General features: G+C 43.8%; 1 protein-coding gene across 2 annotated transcripts in view; it reads left to right on the top strand.

The window, feature by feature from the left end:
* The window catches only part of ANO6 (anoctamin 6), a 234,369-nt gene that overhangs the window by 761 nt on the left and 227,608 nt on the right, over positions 1-6,000 (top strand). The window lies entirely within an intron of this gene.

Raw genomic sequence — 6,000 nt, 5'->3', positions numbered from 1 at the left:
GAACCCCCCCGCGCGGGAAGTCTTGACTTTGGACCCCAACTTTGGGTCATTTTCTCCGGCTCAAATTGGCGCGGGGGATTCCGGGGAGCCAGCGCGGGCTGCGAGCCCGAGGGTGGGGTTCAAGGAGCGCGCCCTGGTTAGGAGAGCAGGGGTGTGACCCGCCTGAAGCCACCTCTAGGTGAAAGCAGACGCGCGGCCCTAGTTCGGAGGGCTGGGGCTGGGTGGGGCGGCCCGGGACTGATTTGAGTCCGCTGGGCGTGGGCCGGGATCCTTTTTCCGCGGCGCGGGCGGGGGAAGTGATGCGTGGAGGAAGCCCTGAGGCAGGGTGGACTGTTGGGCATTTCCTACCCGTCCAGGGGGCCCCGTAGCTCGGGGCGGGGGGGAAGCCCCGCGTGCCCTATTTCTGGTTAAAAATTCTGTAGAAGTGGTGCACGGAGCCGAGGGAGAGTTGTTTAAGAGTTAACCGAAAGGGGTGGGAGGAAGTGAGGAAGGGGAAAGCAGTTGGAGTGGAGACAAAGTCAGGTCCCTAAAGAGAACACTGTCATCTAATGATGACAGATAGAGCCCATCCGGAAGACTGGCAATTAAATTACAAGGCAGACTCCGACTCAGTTTCCTGGACGCCAAATCAGTTTCAATAACGTAACAGTTCCTGCATACGTACTAACACTCTTCTCTAATATATTCTAATATAGTTTTCTGTAATAACTTTAGTAGTAACTTAATTTTAGGAGTTCGGTGTGGTTTTTCGTTCACATTTTGGGTACTGCTCATGTATTTATTTTTCTGTTGTTTTCAACTCTATTGAGATATAATTGACATTTAACAATGCATAAGTTTAAGGTAAAACATGTTTGACACATTTATATATTGCAAAATGATCACCACCAGACAGCTAACACCTCCAGCATGTCGTTTAATTACCATGTCTTTTTTGTGGTGAGAACATTTAGGATCTAATCTCAAAGTATAAGATACAATGTTATTAACTCTTAAGCACTATGCTTAGATACCTGGAATTTACTCAATTTATAATTGGAAGTGTACCCTTGACTAACATCTCCCCACTCTCCCCCTCATTTTAGTGTTTCTGTGCGTTCACCTTCTTAAGATATTTCACATGTAAGTTACACAGTATTTCTTTTTCTGACTTATTTCAGTTAACATAATGCCTTCAAGTTCCATCTGTGTTGTTGCAAATGACAGGATTCCTTCTTTCTCATGGCTCTAATATCCCATAGTATATGCATGTATGTATACCTATACATGGAGAAGGCAATGGCACCCCACTCCAGTACTTTTGCCTGGAAAATCCCATGGATGGAGGAGCCTGGTGGGCTACAGTCCATGGAGTCCCTAAGAGTTGGACACGACTGAGCGACTTGACTTTCACTTTTCACTTTCATGCATTGGAGAAGGAAATGGCAACCCACTCCAGTGTTCTTGCCTGGAGAATCCCAGGGACGGGGGAGCCTGGTGGGCTGCCGTTTGTGGGGTCGCACAGAGTCGGACACGACTGAAGTGGCTTAGCAGCAGCATACCTATACATATCACATCATCTCTGTTCATTCACCTGTAGACAGATAATTATTGTCTTTCCATATCTTAGGTATTGTAGGCACTGCTCATTTAAATCCAAAGCCAAATTGAATAGAAGGTATTATATACTCCATACTTTCATTTACTTGAGAATAATTTATAAGGTATTCATCCATATGGAGGGAGCAGATAGTAATGTGTTCATTTTTATGGGAGAGAAAACTGAAGCTCACAGGTTGATTTGCCGAACTTCTCACACAGCTTATTAAGATTCAAACCCAGGTTTTCTGACTTCCAAGACCTGTGCAGATTGATGCCCTTCCACCTTGTCGCTCCAGCTGTCCGGGTCTTATACTACTGTTTAGCAGGCTGTGGTAGTAAATCCTGTTTTCTGCAGTCCTGTGGAGGTCCTGTAATCAAATCCTGCAGGCCTTCAAAGTCAGATTCCCTGGGGATTCCCAGTCTCTTGGCTGGATCTGCAGGCTGGAGAGCCTGATGTGGGGCCTAGAACCTTCACAACAGTGTGAAATCTTCTTTGGTATTATTGTTCTCCAGCTTGTGGGTTGCCCACCTACAGATACAGGATTTGCTTTTATCGTGATTTTGCCTGTCCTACCATTTAGTTGTGTCTTCTGCTTTGTCCTTGGATGCGGGGTATCTTTTTTGGGGTGGGTTCCAGTGTCTTCCTGTCAATGCTTGTTCACCAGCTAGTTGTGAGTTGGTGCTCAGGCAGGAGAAGATGAGCACATATCCCTCTACTCCTCCAGCTTGACCCAATTTCCTCAGTATACTAGTACTGATTGTTTAGTCACCAAGTCGTGTCTGACTCTTGCGACCCCGTGAATTGTAGCCCACCAGGCTTCTCTGTCCATGGGATTCTCCAGGCAAGAATACTCGAGTAGGTTGGCATTTCCTTTGCCAGGGGATATTCTGGAACCAGGGATTGAGCTTGGATCTCCTGCATTGGCAGGTGGATTCTTTACCATTGAGCCACCAGGGAAGTCCAAATTCTTATTACATACAAATATGAATCATAGGAGCAAACTTTAAAAAGTTATAATAAAATTAGCACAATCTGTTTCATAGGAAAACACTTTTGCCTGTTATAGTGAGGTGTCACTGTTTACATTGACAGTTGTAAATAAAGAAGGGTGAAAACCCAAATAAAAATTAAAGTAAGCAAGACTGAGCTTTGTTAACCATGCCATCAAGAGATTTCACTTTAGGGGGAAAAAACCTAACTTGGGCTATTCTGTATTTACCTGATGGTTGTATCAAGTCAAGCAGTGTAGGTGCATTTAAGAAAATAAACATCTCTATTCTTCTTTCATCCCACCCTTCAGAGTCTACTGATATTAATACTTTATTGTATATAGGGGTCAAGTCAACATATTTTGTGTCAGTCAACAAATACCAGGTTTCAACAATCTGGAGTTGTTATACAAATTTAATGTGGGTTGCAGTGGTTTTATATCAGGAGATGTTTACCACATCAGTGGAAAGTTTGTCATTGTAAAATAAGCTTTTTTAGAGCTTACCAGAAGTAGGCTAATGGTATATAACCTTTTATGAAATAATTATAATTGCCAACTATGGGAGAGAAGACTCTGGTGATATGAAGATTATAATTTTAACCTCTACCTCTAGTTTTGTAATGCAGGGCTCTGCTAAACCTATTGACTAACATATTTCTCCCATCACTTGTCACTACTGAGAGTTGTGTAATAATTTAAAACCCACTCAGTTACTGAAGGTTTCTATGAAACTTCTCTATAGCTATTAACTTTATAATTCAGAGCAGAAGAGTTATTTTGACGCAATTTCCTGGGTAAAACTCTGTCATCAATTAATTGGCAAGAGACAAAAAGAAAAACTATTTAAACTAGATACTTCTACTAGAAGTGTGCTTCTAGCAGACTGGGATTTGCACTGTCCCCCATTTTTTTAGATGTGTGGGTTTCTGCTTACTTTCAAAGCATTGTTGAGTGCTTTAAGTGTAGGGCTTGCTTCCTTGTTTAGCATGAAATAATCGCCAGAGGTCTGTGAAAGAGCCTAATGGCACGGGAGCATTTTTGCAAAATGCCACTTATTTTCTAAATCATTTCTAACAACGAACCACAGATGTCATATCCGGGCAGTGATGGCAGGAGGTATTTGGGTCGTGGCCTTTATTGCACTGGTGCGGATGGAGATCACAGTTCAGGTGGGTTCTGTGTGCCTGGTGTGCTGGTCCTTAGCTGCCTTGCCTGCACTACCCCTACATCCTGCCACCTCATTAAGCAGTGAATTGAATTAACATCTCTTCCTGTTGGTGTAGAAAGTGATAGAAATATCTTTTATAGTCAGAATGTAGATATCTAGTATGCTGTTTTGTTTCTTGCATTTCCATTGTTCAGACTTAGCTGAGGGAAGAAACTTGTTCTCCAAAAAGGCTTATCAGGAACACTTCAGATAGTTCAGGCAAAAGGTTTTTGTTTAGATGGTTGGTTGTGTCAACTAGAAGAAAAAGCATGACCTGCAAGTTGAGAATTATGTTTTGTTCTGGAGCTTACTGAGGACCATAGCCTGGGATGACAGCCTCTCAGGTAGCTTTGAGGGACTGTTTTAAAGAGGCAAGGAAGGATCCAGGATATATAGGAGTTTTTTTGCTTTAAAAGCATGAAGAACAAGAAACATGTAGTTGAACATCAAAAGATTCCTGCTAATCACAAAAACCAGACATCTCAAGTTAGAGGTTTTAGTGCTTTTCTGTGTATGGGAGAATGCAAGAATCTGGGCTTATTGAAATAATTCCTTTGATATTCATCTTAACTGTTATCTAGGACCTAGTATCCTGTTTTCCCTCCATCCTGAATTCCCTTCAGAGTTCATCATGGGGTGGCTGCAATGGTTGATGAGTTTATGGCAGTAACATCTTTATTTACTGAAAGGGCTGGTGACATTTTTTGACTGCTTTGGATTCCAGACTACCTATGGTAGAGTTTACTCTCTGAGCCCATGGTTAATAGTCCTTCACTGGAGTGGGGGATGGGTGGGAAGAGGCCTATTAGCTTTGAGAGGTGATGGTCCAGCTGTACCTCTCAAGTATCTTTGTTAGCTTTCCTTTTACTGTTGCATTTTTATATAGACATATCTTCTGCACTATCTCTGTCCCCTCACTACAAACTTTACCTTTAGTCACTTGCAAATCTGATTCTTGTACCGGTTTTGCTTTGTCACCATTAGTTGAGCAAACCTGTGCTAGTTGGAGGATTAAGTGCTGAGCTTGTTGTGGGGAGAGTAAGATGCATGTCCTGGCCATAGAGAGTAGGTTCCACTGAACCAGCCATTTGCAGTAAGTGCTATTATTGAAGTCTGTCCACAACCATGGAGGACAGGAGACGGCTGCACAGAGGAGACTGCTGGGCCAGGTGTTGAAGAAGCAGGCAGGCAGAAAGTCTGGAGTTCCAAGTATTGCCTGTGGTGGAGGAGAGCAATGACGAGTCTGCAGAGCCAGGAAAGTGTGGCACCATGAAGAATCCTCCAAACATTTTAAGGGTTTTGGATTTTACCCTGTAGGTCAGTGGTCCCCAGCTGGTATCAGGGACTGGTTTCGCGGAAGGCAGGTTTTCTATGGATGGGGTGGGGGATGATAGTTAGGATGATTCTCATAAGAAGAATGAAGCCTGGATCCCTCACACGCGCAGTTCACCACAATAGGGTTCATGCTCCTTTGAGAATCTAATGTTGCTGCTGATCTGACAGGAGGCAGAACTCAGGCAGTAATGCAAAGGAAGGTCTGTAGCCCTGGGGTTGGGGACCCCAGCTGTAGGTGATCTGGAGCTCATGAAAGATGATTAGGAAAGGAGTGATAGAATCAAATTTGCTTTTGGAAAGGTCTCCCTGGCAGTGCATTGGGAAATGGGTTGGAGAGGGAAGATGGTCGAGGTAAGCCTTTCTGGTAGTCAGGTTCAGAAATGGCCAGTGGTGGTCATGGGAATAGAGAGAAGTGAAACTGAGAGCTTGTGAGAGAGGCAGCACCTTTAAGGTCTTGGAGACTGAAGGCTTCCAGCAAACAGAGAGGAGTCCAAGGTGGGGACTTGAGCTGAGAGATTAGGTGGAAAGTAATAGCAGCAGGAGGAGAACAGATGTACAGGAGGGGAGAATTTTGCATTGTTCTGCAAGCCTTACATTTTTCTCTTCTGCTGTAGCTCAGACCATTCCCCTTCCCAGCAACACCAGACTCTCCTTCTCTTTCTCAGCAGCTCCCTCTCCTTCCAAACCCATCACAATCCCAGAGAGCTGTTGTTGATCTCTCTAAGCCCAAAGTGGCCACCAGAGCATGCTCACACCCCTAATTCTTCTATTCCACATAATTAGCACTCACCTTGTATTTTTGTTATTCATTATCTTTGCATTAATTCCACCAACAAATAATGTAAATTTCTTGAGGGCTGAGACTAGGTCATGTAGAATATACCA

This window comes from Bison bison, unplaced genomic scaffold (assembly GCF_000754665.1).
Source record: "Bison bison bison isolate TAMUID 2011002044 unplaced genomic scaffold, Bison_UMD1.0 scf7180017862984, whole genome shotgun sequence".
Lineage (NCBI taxonomy): Eukaryota > Metazoa > Chordata > Mammalia > Artiodactyla > Bovidae > Bison > Bison bison.
The sequence above is the reverse complement of the archived record's forward strand: the minus strand, read 5'-3'. Positions and strand labels throughout refer to the sequence as shown.